The 13,720-nt window shown below is 42.2% G+C and overlaps 1 protein-coding gene across 35 annotated transcripts in view; it reads right to left on the reverse strand.

Moving 5' to 3' along the window:
• Positions 1-13,720, reverse strand: part of FGGY (FGGY carbohydrate kinase domain containing) — a 486,570-nt gene that overhangs the window by 348,678 nt on the left and 124,172 nt on the right. Inside the window, exon 1 of one of the 35 annotated variants that reach the window (XM_024346132.3) lies at positions 6,256-6,366. The exons of the other annotated variants lie outside the window; for them this stretch is intronic. The gene's annotated coding sequence lies outside the window, so the exon portion shown is untranslated. Of the gene's footprint in view, positions 1-6,255; positions 6,367-13,720 lie in introns of those variants that run through there. 35 annotated transcript variants of the gene reach the window in all.

The raw sequence follows: 13,720 nt of genomic DNA on the forward strand, positions 1-13,720 counted from the left end.
GTCACCAGTGACACATCTGGAAATAAAAGAGAGAAATCAGGAAACAGAATGCAGCCCCTGCTTTGCCAGGAAATTTACAAAAGCATATTTTTGGTTAAGGCAAAGAGATTTTGCCAGGTGGTACCATGCCAGACAGATGGTCTCCATGACCCAGTGAGAGCTGCTCCAGAGGGACCCTCTCTGGTATTCCCCGTGAAGGCCTGGCACACTGAGATCATTGCAGCCACCACCACAGGCAACCTGTGCTCCAGACACATGAGGCCTGGAAAATACATCATCATCTTTGAGAGATCCAGCAGCCTCAACAATTCTGAAAATGCCCTTTTCGGATATGAACACTACTCAAGGCTCCTTGGCCTTCATTTAATTTAAATCAGTGGTTCTTAATCAGGGACATTTTGTCTCCCAGCAGATAGCTGGCAATGTATGGAGATATTTTTGGTTTATCTGGCTGGGGGTGGGGATATGTGCTACTGGCAACTAGTGGGTAGAAGTCAGGGATGGTGCCACACATCCTGTCATGCACAATGGGACAGCCCCACAACAAAGAATTATCTGGCCCAAAATGTCAATGGTGCCAAGGTTAAGAAACCCTGATTTCAATGTCTAAAACTGATGGATACGCCCAGCCTTGGAGCTAGGCTCTACAGATACAAAGGTCAGTTGGATATGTCCTTTTCCTCAAGAAGTTCTGAATCTTGTGGGAGAGGTAATCATGTAAGGAAATAACTGTCATTTAGTGTGATTGGATTGAAAATTACCCACAGTCTAGTGGTGAGCTCTGAAGTAAGAGAGCTCCCAGTCAGAACGATAGCTTTGCCGTTTACTTATTAACTATGTGACCTCAGGCATGTCACTTAGCCTTTCAATCTCTTCTGAAACTAGGAATGGGAAATTATGATACTGATACTACTCCTACACCTCTTCTTCCTACTACTATTACAGCTTCTACTAGAGAAACACCACTGTGACTACTACTAGAATTGCTGCTGCTGCCATTACTACAGAGGTGGAGTACCAGACAGACAGGAGGCACAAAAGATTGGGAAGCAGAGATATTTACAAACTCTGGAAACTGCCACTAAAGGGGAAAAACTTTTTTCTGCATACTCATAACAATTTTTACATCACGTGTGTGAGGGATTTTCCCACACTAACCAATACTCTAACTCTTCAGAAACCAACCAGGTGTCCCACAGTTCAATTCTAAACTAACTACCTGGAGTAAGGGCAGATCACACAGGTTAAGGCTTCAATCCAAGACTGCTCCCATTTCAGATGCCAATCGAAAGTCTAGGCCTTCCATACTTCTGACTGATCAGCTACATACTGGAGGTTCCCATAACCCCCTTTTTTCAGGTTTGATAATTTGCTATAATGGCTCACAAAACTCAGGGAAACACTCTACTTAAATTTACTGGCTTATTATAAAGAATACAAATACAAATGAACAGCCAGACAAAGAGGTACATAGGGCAAGGTATGTGGGAAGGGGTGGGGAGCTTTCATGCCCTCTCCAGACACCTCAACTTGTTCACCAACCCGGGAGCTCTCCAAACCCCATCTTTCAGGGATTTTTAGGGATGATTCATCACATAGGCATGATTACTTATTAACTCAATCTCCAGCCTCTCTCCCCTCCTGGTGGATTGGGTGGATGTGGGGAGTAGGGCTGAAAATTCTGAGCTGCTATTCATCACATGGTCTTTCTGGTGACCAAGTCCCATTCTGACCAACTCCCATTCTGAAGTTATCCAGGAGCCCGAGAGTCGCCTCATTAAAGCAAAAGATGCTCTAGCACTTAGGAAACCCCAAGGGATTTAGAAGCTCTGTTAGGAGCCAGAGTCAAAGTCTAAATAGTATAACAAAAGATACTCCTAGAATGTTGATCACTCTGGAAATTATAAGGCTTTTAGGAGCTCTGTGTCACAAACCTGGAACAGAAACTAAAAATATATTTCTTATTAGTCACAGCACCAAAAGGGAGAAGGTGTGTTCCTTCTTCATCTATTCTCCATCTTGCTGCCTTGAAGGAAGCTGTGGTTGAAAGCCACTTTGGATCATGCAGAAAGGGGCATCATGTTAAGCACAGTCCAATGCAGAAGCTACCTGGGTTCCTGGATGATCTCATGGAAAGCATCTATGTCCGGACTATCAGATAAACAAATAATCTAACTTTATTAAGCCACATCTAGTGCTATAGCCTAATAATACAGAAGTGTAGGAGTCAAAGGTACAGGCCAATTAAGAAAGGGCATTACTAGCAGAAGAAAGTCACATATGCGAAAATACAGAGTTGAAAGAGAATAAAGGGATCCATGGGGATTGATCCATGGTAGTGTGACAGGAGGTAAGACTGGAGAGTCAGGGAGCAGCTGGATCACATTGGACCTTATATTCCTTATACTAGGAAGTTAGGACTTGTTTCCTGCCAGCAGTGGGATGTTACTAAAGAATTCAAATAGTTAAATAATATCAGATTTACATTTAAAGACAATACTAGGGATGTATGAAGTACTGTTTTGGTGGGGGTAGAGAAAAGAGGAGGTAGGTGACATGGGGGAGAAGTTGGAGGAAAGGCAAAGATGACTGGACCCAGGGAGCCTAGTTAGGAGGGCAATGGATCCCAGTGATATCTGAGGCAATATATAGATTGTCCCCCACTTAGCTAACAGTAATGGATATGGAAGGCATGCCATCAAGGTTTCTTGTTTGAGTTATTGGATCACAGCACCTTTACCATGATAGAAAACACAGAAAGAAAAGCAAATTTATTTAGGGAAAATGAGTTGAGCCTAGGGTGTCTATGGGTCAGCAGGTAGGGCTACCCAATGAAAAGTGTGCCCTTAAGGCTGGAGCTCAGGAGAGGTACAGGGCTGATATTCAGATAAGTCATTACTGAAGAGTGGTGTCTGAAATCATGGGAAGGCATGACATTTTGTTGTACTCTGATGGCACTGAGATATATGACCAACTGTATTCAGGTAAACCTCTACTAGCAAATGGAAAACGTGTACCATCTCCTTTCCATGTTTATTGTGAACCAAGAGATTTTTTATTAAGTCTACATACTAGGGAATAGAGGCAGCTGGGCAAAGTCTCAAAACAGAAAAATGCTAGAAGAAAATGGGCCCTTATGAGAAACAATTCTCAGCTTAGACCACAGACTGCTCCTAAAAAGATCCGATTGGACCCAACCTTAAGTATGCATGCAGGGCCCATGAGCATACCTGACACCTGCAAAAGACATTCATGTCTTCCAGTGTAATATGAAATGTCTCCCTGCACCGGGATTTTACACCAAAAAAGACATGAAATGAATCCAACTCCAACATTCAGGGTGGTTTGGACCAAAATGTACCACAGAGAACATTCAGATGTGACTTTCAAGGCCCCTGGTACAATACTTTGTTTTAAATAGAAGTAGGTGTTGACACTGCTGTGAAAGATTTGCCAGTGGCTCCAGTTATCACAGGGCAGAAAAAGCCAAGTAATTATATTCTCCCCAATTATGGCTAATTCTCTGCAAGTTAATTCTTGGCTTTTCTAAAATGGGACCAGAAAATTAGCTCTTCACATGCAAAACTGAAGATACAGGACCCAGCAACAGCTTATGGCCTGGGGTTTATTCCTTATTACTTCTTAAAGTGTGAGGAGTGGGCAGGAAGTGGTGTTTTGACTTAGGCACCATTTAGCCAAGTGGAGGGAAAACTCTCCCTTCAGCTCTGAAACAGGATCATGCAGCTATAAAATGTATTGGACACAATTGAAGCAAGGGTGTTGGGTGAAAAGAATCAAAGAAAGAACTATGGGCTGAGTTCAGAAGGGTGTAACGAAATCTGCACCTGTTGTCACTCACTTATTACTCCAGATCTCCCAGGCAGCTTAGATTTAAACCAGACAGTCCTGAGGCCCAGCCTAGCCAATACTGGCCTATTTATTAGCACAGAGTAAAATATGTGTGTCACGTGTGTGTCGTGTGTCTGTGTGTATACATGCATATGTGCACACCTGTGTAGGCATGGATGCATATGCATGTGTGCTGGAAATAAACTGAGAGAGAAGGAGCCTAGAGGGGAATGAGATTTAAGAGTTGTACATGTGTTGGGGGAGTGAGGAGACAGCAAACTTGGGCAGTAAATTACTTTAGCCTAGAAAATGCAAATTCCAGATTCCCTGATATTTACCATTTGACGGTTGTATTTTCATGTCGGTTTTGATCAAATCCCCAGAATCGTTTTCACAAAAGAAAAGCAATAGCACCAAATGAATTCAGTTGATTTGAAAGAAACTTACCAAGCAAAAAAATCAAGAGGGAAAACTCTTTCTATAAAGAAATATCCCACTTGTCCTCTGAAGATCTCTGTTTCCACATACACTTTAAATCTCATGTATATTTATTATTTTTTAACCTCTAAGTTTCTAAGATGAAAAAAAAAACCAGAATTATTGAAATTAACTTTACCAGGGCCACCAAGAGATTTACTTTGCTAAACGTCAACTCCCACTCATCTATTTGGCATATCACTTCTCTTTAATCTTTTACATTCAGTGCAGCCATACATGTGATTGTCTTGTACTTCATTTGCGTGAAAGTGAAGAAAGCTGTCTGCCACATGGGCATGGTCACAATGAGTGGCCTGCTACTTGTCATATTTGCTGAGCACACCTAGACCAGAGAAAGCCCCAGCCAGAGAAAGGTACACAGAAAGAATGGTAAGGTTTCCTTCCTTTTTCACTCTAGCGGGTAAGGACCAGGATTTTCACTAAGTTCTGGACAACATAACAGACATAAGTGAGAGGGATCCTCATGCCACCTTTCGTATTCAAAAGCACCTCTAATGCTGCCATGTGGTCCACTCAGGACTCACTTGTACCAAAACCAAAAGATGCCATCATAGACTTTGGAGGTGGGCAGTCCTCGGCTCAATTCCCAGCCACGTGACCTTGGGGCAACATAATATGAACATGTACTGAGTGCTACTGACATCTGGGGCACTATAGGATGTTTTATCTGGATTATTAACTTAAAAGCTATGGCCCCATTTCTCAAATAAGATAACTGAGACTGAGAGTTAGACAACTGACCCAAGGTCACGTGCACCTTTCTCAAATAAGATATGCTCAAAAGAACTGGGCAAGCAGGCGTTAATGAATCTCTCAATCACCTTTCTGATTTCTGTGTACTGATAGGCAAAGCCATACACACTGGCATCTAATTATTGTACTGAGGTATTCTCCAACTGGGAAGTAGTATAGGGTGGCAGTTCAGCGCTTCGGTTCTGGAGCCAGACAGACCAGAGTTTGAATTCCAGCTCCATCACCTATTAGCTGAGTGACCTTGGGCAAGTCATTTAATCACTATGAGCCTGAGTTTCCCTAGCCATAAGGATGAGGGTTAAGTGATATAATATACATATGGTAAACTCTCAATGAAAGTCTGGTTGTGAGTATGTTCCTCACCATTGTTAATAGATCCCTGAGTAATTATTAAGACCAGAAAATGTTTCATGATTCCTCTAGAATCACTTGCAGGACACTTGGAATCATAAAACCACAGAGGCAGAAATGACCATCAAGTCTCATAATAGCAGGCAGATGTGCCACTGTCACACACTTGGCAAACATCAATAGTTGATTGCTCTTTCTCACTTAGCTGAGATGGGCTTCCCAGCCATCCCCCATACTGTACTCTGGACAGCAACTTCCAATCAGTAAGACTGAGAGCTAATCTATCTGCTGTCCTTAATCCAGTCCCACCACCCTACATAAGAGATGATATGAAGCAGAAGGCCATTGGAGTTAAGTGACTGGCTAAAGGTCCCCTATCTAGTAAGTGACAACCCTGGCCCCTGAACATAGACCACCTAACTCCTCATGCAGTGTTACTTCCATCTCCCACTCTGCCTCTCCAAGCTACCGACACATTTTCCAGGAAATGATGGAAGGTACTTTGACTGCCTTGTCTTCTTCCTCGAGGCTGCACAGAGGGGTTGCTGCACTCAGCAGATTATGTGCCATCTTATTCAGACAGGCCCCCTTCTGTGACAGGTACAGAGGAAAGGGGAAAAATAAAGCATCTCTCAAATGCTTTAATTGAAGACAGAGACTACAGATATTCCTGGAGAACTCTGGTTCTCAGGAGCAAAAGCAAAAAGAAATTCCCCGAGTCCAGAGAGCCTGGACTAAAATTTAAGCTACAGCAATGTGAGTCATTTCAGCTGAGGAGGAGAGGGCAAGGTAACCAACTCTTACCTCCGCCATCTCGTGTCTCATTCGGTCATGAGTAAAGCAGCAGCTATGCAGTTAGTGTCACCAAGAGATCAGTCACCACCTGAGGCCATCTGTTTCTGTCAGGCAGGCAGATTCCCAGCATGCACTGGTCCCAACTGGATTTTTGTGGGGAGGGAGGCAGCAAGGGCCCCAGCTGCTGTCACCAGACAGGGAGGCGCCTTCTCTTCACCTCCGTCCTGGGTGCCCGCTATGGACCTGAGTTCCCAGCTGTCTTTGTGGCTAGAGTCTTTCCTTGCCTGACTCAGAATATTAAATGTGCCCTCTTTCCAAAGGGAGAATTGAAAACCTTTTTTGTGTGTTCGTTGATTCATATCTGTGATAGCAAGAGGTAGGTGAGGTAGAAAGTCAGGCTTATCCTGTTTGCAGGTGGCATAATCAGTTGAAAGATTTTTACGTCCCTCAAGTCCCCAACATGCTTGGCCTCTGAAAAAGGTTTCAAAACAAAATAATAATCATGATCATAATAATCAAAGCTGTATTAGCATTGCCTGGACTGGCTGACAGAATTGCAGGCAACCAGTTTTTTTTTTTTTTCAGTGTTAATCTCATCCAAAGCAACTTAGATTGCTACAACCATCTCATCCACCCATTCAACAAATATTTACTGCAACCAACTAAGGTTCTAGACACAGTTCTAGGGATTGCGGAGCAAGCAGGCAGGTCCCTGACTTCATGGAGCAAAAGTAAACAAGTAAAAAGTAAACAAGTGCCAGGAGGACATAAATATATTAACGTAGGGGAGGCCTGTGAGTTAGAAATTCAGGGATGGCCTCTCCAATGGGGGAACTCCTGAGGTGAGACCAGGCTGGATAAGAATGTCAAATACACTATCACTTTTTGAAATTAAAACATATTGTGAAATTTATTTTTCAGTCCTGAATTACTGGTATTTTTGAGGGTGAAATAATGTTATTCCAGACATCAGTCAGCAACTTCATTCTTCCTCCTTGACTCTTCCCAACTCAATTCCTTCCTCCTTCCCCTCCCTTCACTCCCCTTCCCACCCTGGATACCCTAATGACAAGCCTTCCAGGACCCTCTATGCCATGGAGCTCCGCAATTCCTCTGCCCCAATCCATTTCTGCTGGGGAAAGGGAGGAATTCAATCCCAGAAGAGCCATTTCTTCTGGACTAGCAAGGACAGAAGTCAAAATTATGGGAACTGGGAGCTGCTGACTAAAAGCAGAACTGCCCAGAGGTGGTGGTGCTGGAAGCTCAGGTAGAATGGGGTGAGAGGTGGACATGTTAAATGCCCTCCACCCTCCTCCATGCAGGAGACAGGAGCTCTAAGGGTAATCCAGGACAGAGAGAATTGATTTCAAAAGCAGTACTCCAGTGGTGCACAGAGAAAAGTTTTGTATTATGTTGCTAAATTTTCGTATTTGAAACTTATTCAATTTCAAAAATTAAAAAAAATACGAATAATGAACACTCTTAAAATCATATTCCTTGGAATTATGTGGAATAAACACTGAAAAATCAATTCCATTATTTGGCTCCAATACCACCACAGGGTAAGGAGTCAGCTGATTTTCTGAAAAATGAAAAGAGCCAGAGGAAAAGAATGTCTGTCAAAGGGAACAGTAAATTCAAAGAACATAGGCCAGAAAAGAACTTGACATGCTCAAGGAAATCAAAAGAAGCAGAGGTGTCTGGAAAACAGTGGGAAAAGGAGAGATGGTACACGACGAAGTAGAAGAATTAGACAGAGGCGAGAATCATGACCATGAATGAGAGCTTTAACTCCAATGTCTATAGGAACACAGGCATGAGGCACTGCCTGCAGAAGGAAAGCCAAGCAATGCGGTTTGTCACTGGAAGAGTAGCTCTAATTTTTCTACCAAAATGGAAAGCTCATTTCCCTTTCCCTCCTCTACGCATTATGCTCCTCCTGCCAGAAAAGCCTTCCCTTCACAAGTGTAATGGGAAGGGCGAGATCTATATATCAGACAATTTGGGGGCAAATATCCATTTCCAATTTTCCAATGTTAAAAAAGTAAAGAAATGTGATAGAAATCCCCAAAACACACTTAAAAGGCCACAAAAATACTGGAATCTATTATAATTCTAATTGTTATGTGCCAATATAATAATCATGCAAATTTAATCAAATGTTACTACATCATCCAAATAATCCATGTTTCCCGGGTATTTCAGACACACTATACCTATATATCGGCTTTTACTTACCATTTATTGAGAGCCTAATGTATGCTAGGCATTATGCTACATGCTTTGTATATGATATCGCTTTTATGGCTCACAAGCATATTCTAAGGGAAGTAATATTGATCTCATTTTATGGGCAAGGAAACTGAAACTCAGAGATCTCAAGATCACATAGCAGATAAGGGGAAGAGTCCAACTTTGATTCTAGATGTCTTTGGTCTAAAACCCATATTCTTACCAATAGAGCAAGAGCTTTTCTAAAACTGTGACTCTCTGAAGAGTAAAGCTCACAACCAGTTTTAGTGCTTCTTCAATGCCTATATCCTTCATAACTGGCTTATGTGTGAAGCCCTCCTTGACCACTTCAACCCACACAAATCATGCCTTCCTTTGACCCTAAACAGCACTGAATGGTGCCTATCATCCATTTATTCATTGAACAAACATATCTTGAACACTTACTGTATGCCAAGTGTGAAGATATAATTGCCAAGACAAACTCCCTGTCCTCAGGGAGTTCACAGTGCAAGGTGGAGATCAAAAATCGACACATGAAAAATAAAGTATTACCAGCACCAAACACGCTGAACTAAATTGCATATTTTCTTGGTTTTCTTACTCATTCTTTTCTTTTATTTATTTATTTATTTAAGAGACAGAGTCTCGCTCTGTCGCCAGGCTGGAGTGCAGTGGCGCGATCTTGGCTCACTGCAACCTCTGCCTCTCGGGTTCAAGCGATTCTCCTGCCTCAGCTTCCCGAGTAGCTGGAATTACAGGTGTGTGCCACCACGTCCAGCTAATTTTTGTATTTTTAATAGAGACGGGGTTTCACCATGTTGAGCAGGACGGTTTCAATCTCTGGACCTCATGATTCACCTGCCTCGGCCTCCCAGAGTGCTGGGATTACAGGCGTGAGCCACCGTGCCCGGCCTCATTCTTCACATGTATTAATTCTACTTCTCAAATGGGCTGTGAAGCTGCCATGTGCAAGCACTCTGGCGGCACCTGTATTTGTATGGTATTTAGAATGGTACTGAAGACACACAAGTTCCTCACACATCTTCATGCATTGATTATTAGCTTCTTTTCAGATCTCGGCCTATCATGGTAACCACCTTTATTTGCCTATTCATTCAAGTCCTCCTTCAGTTATTACACACCGACTGTAAGTGGCCTATGTAGTAAGTACTGTGAATGATTTGAAAACAACACCTTGCCTCCCCTTGGAGGGCACCATAGCCTAGAGAGGGAGGCAGGCAGATGTCTGTGAACAGGTGAGACAAGGTGGTAGAGTTGTGCTAAGAAAGAAACTGCTGAAAGGCTTCATGAAGGAGTAGGATTCAAAGAATGCATAGGAGTTTGCCAGGCAGGTCAAAGAAGGAACGAAACTCCAGCTGGAGAAACAGAGACATGAAAGTACCTGGCTTCCAAGGCATCTTTGGTTAGCCACGGTAGTATGACCTGCCGGAAGCTGGGTGGAGTGGGAGAAGCATGCGGAGAAACAGGGCCAGACCAGGAAGGGTATTCAGTGCTATGCTCAGAGACTCAGCATTTTTTCCTCAAGAACTGGGGAGTCACTGAAGGGGTTTAATATTGGAGGAACATAATCAGACCTTTATTTGAAAGAGGATCCCCCTGAGAAAAGTGGGCTGGAAAGCAGAGGACAGGCTGCAGATAGGAAGACCAGTATGGAGGCTGTTGTAATATACCAGGTAAGTGGCAGTGAGGGCTGGAATCTATTGCTGGGACTTTTCCTTTGCATCCAACATTTTGATCTTCACAGTATCAGAGAAATCTGACATGCTGAATGGTGTCCACATTGGCACAAAATTTCAACATTCTCAGGTCTGTTACAAGGTGCCAAAGAAAAAGAAAATCAGATATGGGTGAACCACCTAGGAGAGGCTTCTGTGCTTCAGCTGCCACACTCCTTTGCCAAATAGTTTCCCAGAGATCATACCAGGCGTTCTGAGCAGAGACAAAGGCTTTCGGTGGGACCTTTACCCAGTATTGGACAGAGAAAAACAAACTTGCTGGTACAATCCAGTAAAGGAAGCTCTGGCAGCTTGCCCAATTGGTCCAGTTTCCTGATCTCTGAACAGATTTCCTCTCCTGCTACACAATCCTCTGGAGCCAAGAAAGAATTGAGAAATAGGCTGGAGTGTTCAGAAAGGCTGCCTGGCACAACAGTATCCAAACACCCCTGCTGCCACGTGTTTACTATGTGACTCTAGGAAAAATACTAAACTTCTCTGGGCTTTAATTTTACTGAATACAAAATTGGGTAATAATCATTGCATGCCAAGGTTAAAATTAAAGAAGAAAATATAAATTATGAGTCAAGTTTACTATAATAGTAGGCCTTCAATAAATATCAGTTGCCTTTCCTTTTCCTGTCTTTCCTTTTAGTATTTGCCATTTATTAATATTTACCTAGTGCTTATATAATAACTGCTATATGGAAGGTCTTATTCATAAGCAAGTAATCTTTTTTTTTTTTTCCTTTGAGACAGGGTCTCGCTGTCACCCAAATCGGAGTGTAGCGCATGATCACAGCTCACTGCAGCCTCAACCTCCTGGGGTCAAGCAGTCCTCCTACCTCAGCCTCCTGAGTAGCTGGGACTAAAGGCACGCACTACCTCACCTGGCTAATTTTCCAGTTTTTTAGTACAGATCGGTTTCTCCATGTTGCCCAGGCTGGTCTCAAACTCCTGGGCTCAAGCAATCCACCCAATTCAGCCTCCCAAAGTTGCTGGGACTACTGGCGTGAATCACCACGCCCAGCCCAGCAAGTCAAAATAACAATTAAAAACAATAACACCAACAAATAACTTGACACATCCATTTTTTACAAGGTAGGACTATACGGAAATACAACCTCAATCTGCTCCTGAGCAACTGAATCTATTAAAAGGCATTGAACCTGGTAAATCACCTAACTATTGGAACATGAGAATCATGTAGAAACCTGATAAAATTACAGATATTTAGATTCTATTTCTACCCAGGACTACTGAATCAAAATTCCCAGAGGGTTATCCAAGTATCGTCACTAAATTTTTTAAGAATTAAACTGAAAATTTCTCCAGGTGATTCTTGCCATCAATGACTTACTTTCTGAGGCTAGTTTGGGATCCAGTGATCTAATCTCTTTTTCTACATAGGCAATGATTACATCAGACCAATATCACAGCACACTCTCAAAGCCAAGAGCTGACTCCAAATCAAAGTAACAAAGTAAGGGTGGGATCCCAGTTATCTCCTTTAAAACTCCAGACTAATAATAAAAAGGAAGTGTCCTTAACTTCAACCCAAATCCTTCACATTCTCATCATGGCAACGTTTTTAAAAAACAGACCACAGTGGCTGACTGTGGGGTGGTAGTCTAGTCAAATGTGACCTCAAGCCCAGGAAGGCTACTCAGAGGTCAAGACATGCCCTAAACATCTACAATACCCATCTGGGTCCCTAGGAAATGTCAGGCCTTTGTATTGCCAAGACAATGTATCTCAAGTATACCTGCCAACCTGATATAAAACATGCATCCTCTTCTTGTCAGCCCAAATGAAGGCCAGAAAAAGAGAACAGAAGGGAAGAGAAGCTGGGGCAGTGGGGGAGAAAGGAGGGGAAGGAGGAGGGGAGGGAAAAAAGAAGAAAAGGGAGTGAGGGAAGGAGAAAAGGAGAGAGGGAGAGAGGGAGAGAGGGGGAGAGGGAGAGACGGAGGGAGGGAGGAGTTTTAACTATACCACACCCTGATTCTTTTTAAACAAATTCCAGGCTTTTTAAAATTTTTTCTGTAAATATTTCAGCATGTATCTATAAAAGGAGGTATCTTTCAAAAAATAGCTAATTATCAATATCATAATTAAAAAGAATAATTCCTTAATATCATCATATAGCCATTCTGTATTGATATATGCCTCCTATGTTTTACGTTTCTTAACAGTTGTTGTTTGAATGAGGGTTCAAATAAGGGTGACACACCACGATTGCTCCATATGTCTCCTGTCTCTTTTTGTTACAGGTATCCTCTCTAACACTCTTCTTTTCCCCTTTGTAACTTTTGTTAATCAAAGAAACTGGTCCACCTAAGTGGCTTTTTATGCTAGAGTGTATTCTTCATCAGAAAGAGATCTCCTTGCTCTAAGAAAATACTTGGGAAACTTTTTTTTTTAAATTAATGATTGTAAGACAACACTGGATTTTTCAAAAACAGCTTTTCTGGTAAGTGTAAAGCATTATCAGAAACATGTCCTAAAACAGCAGTTGGCACAAATACCCCCAAAAAATACTTATGTCCAAAGCTTCTTGGTGGCCGGGCATTTGGGAGTGAATCTGAGCCTCTTTGTCATTACTGGGATCACCCATTTCTGTTAGTGTCATCAAAGAGAAAAAAAAAAATTGAAAAGGATCTTTCTAGACTTCAGAGATCTCAGAAATATAATATTTTGATCATTTCAGGGTAGAAGAATTAGAAACATATGGAGTACATTTCCCTTAATGGACACCAGGGTACAAGCACTTGGAAAAATACATTTGGGGAAGTCTTGAACCCTACAAGCTTGAAAAATAATTTGACAAATTCTGTGAACTCCAAATGCCCTGGAGTCAGTCTCTACTGTTTAAGTACACTGGACTCACAAAATGGATGAGGTTTCCTCATGCCTCTCGTCATATCTTCCCAAAACAATGTCAAAGACTGAGATCCAAGGACAAATACAGCCTCTGCCTTTGGGGTATTGCTGGCAAGGTAATAGAGCCCTGTTTTCACAACACGTGGGAAGTACATACCCACCTCTTTGGGAATAACGACTTCACTAATCTGGGTCTTGTCAAAGGGTCAGTCTTTTCTAATGTTATCACCTCTATCTGTACCACCATTGGAAAAATTCCTAATTCCCTCTGGACATTGATCCAGCCACCCAAAATCAGATTCAGGAGACATTTTCTGGTGCTTCACAGCATTTGGAGTCAGGATGTACAGAGAGAGAGAAGCTACACACATGAGATGTTCATTTATTTCCACTCAGGGATAAGGTACAATTCTGCCTTGTGAAGGGCCCAAAGCTGCTGCTTATAACAAATTTACATTTCATAATTTCAGGAACTGGTGAGGATTCAACTAGTGAACAAGCCAAGATGCTTTCTTGAAGAGCATCGTCACAGAATGAAAACTGTCAAATCACTACACATTATCTCATTTTGAATTAAACTTCAGAAGATTCTGAACTAATAGGCTTACAAATGGAAAGCCAAC

The sequence above is a fragment of the Pan troglodytes genome, chromosome 1, assembly GCF_028858775.2.
Source record: "Pan troglodytes isolate AG18354 chromosome 1, NHGRI_mPanTro3-v2.0_pri, whole genome shotgun sequence".
Classification (NCBI taxonomy): domain Eukaryota; kingdom Metazoa; phylum Chordata; class Mammalia; order Primates; family Hominidae; genus Pan; species Pan troglodytes.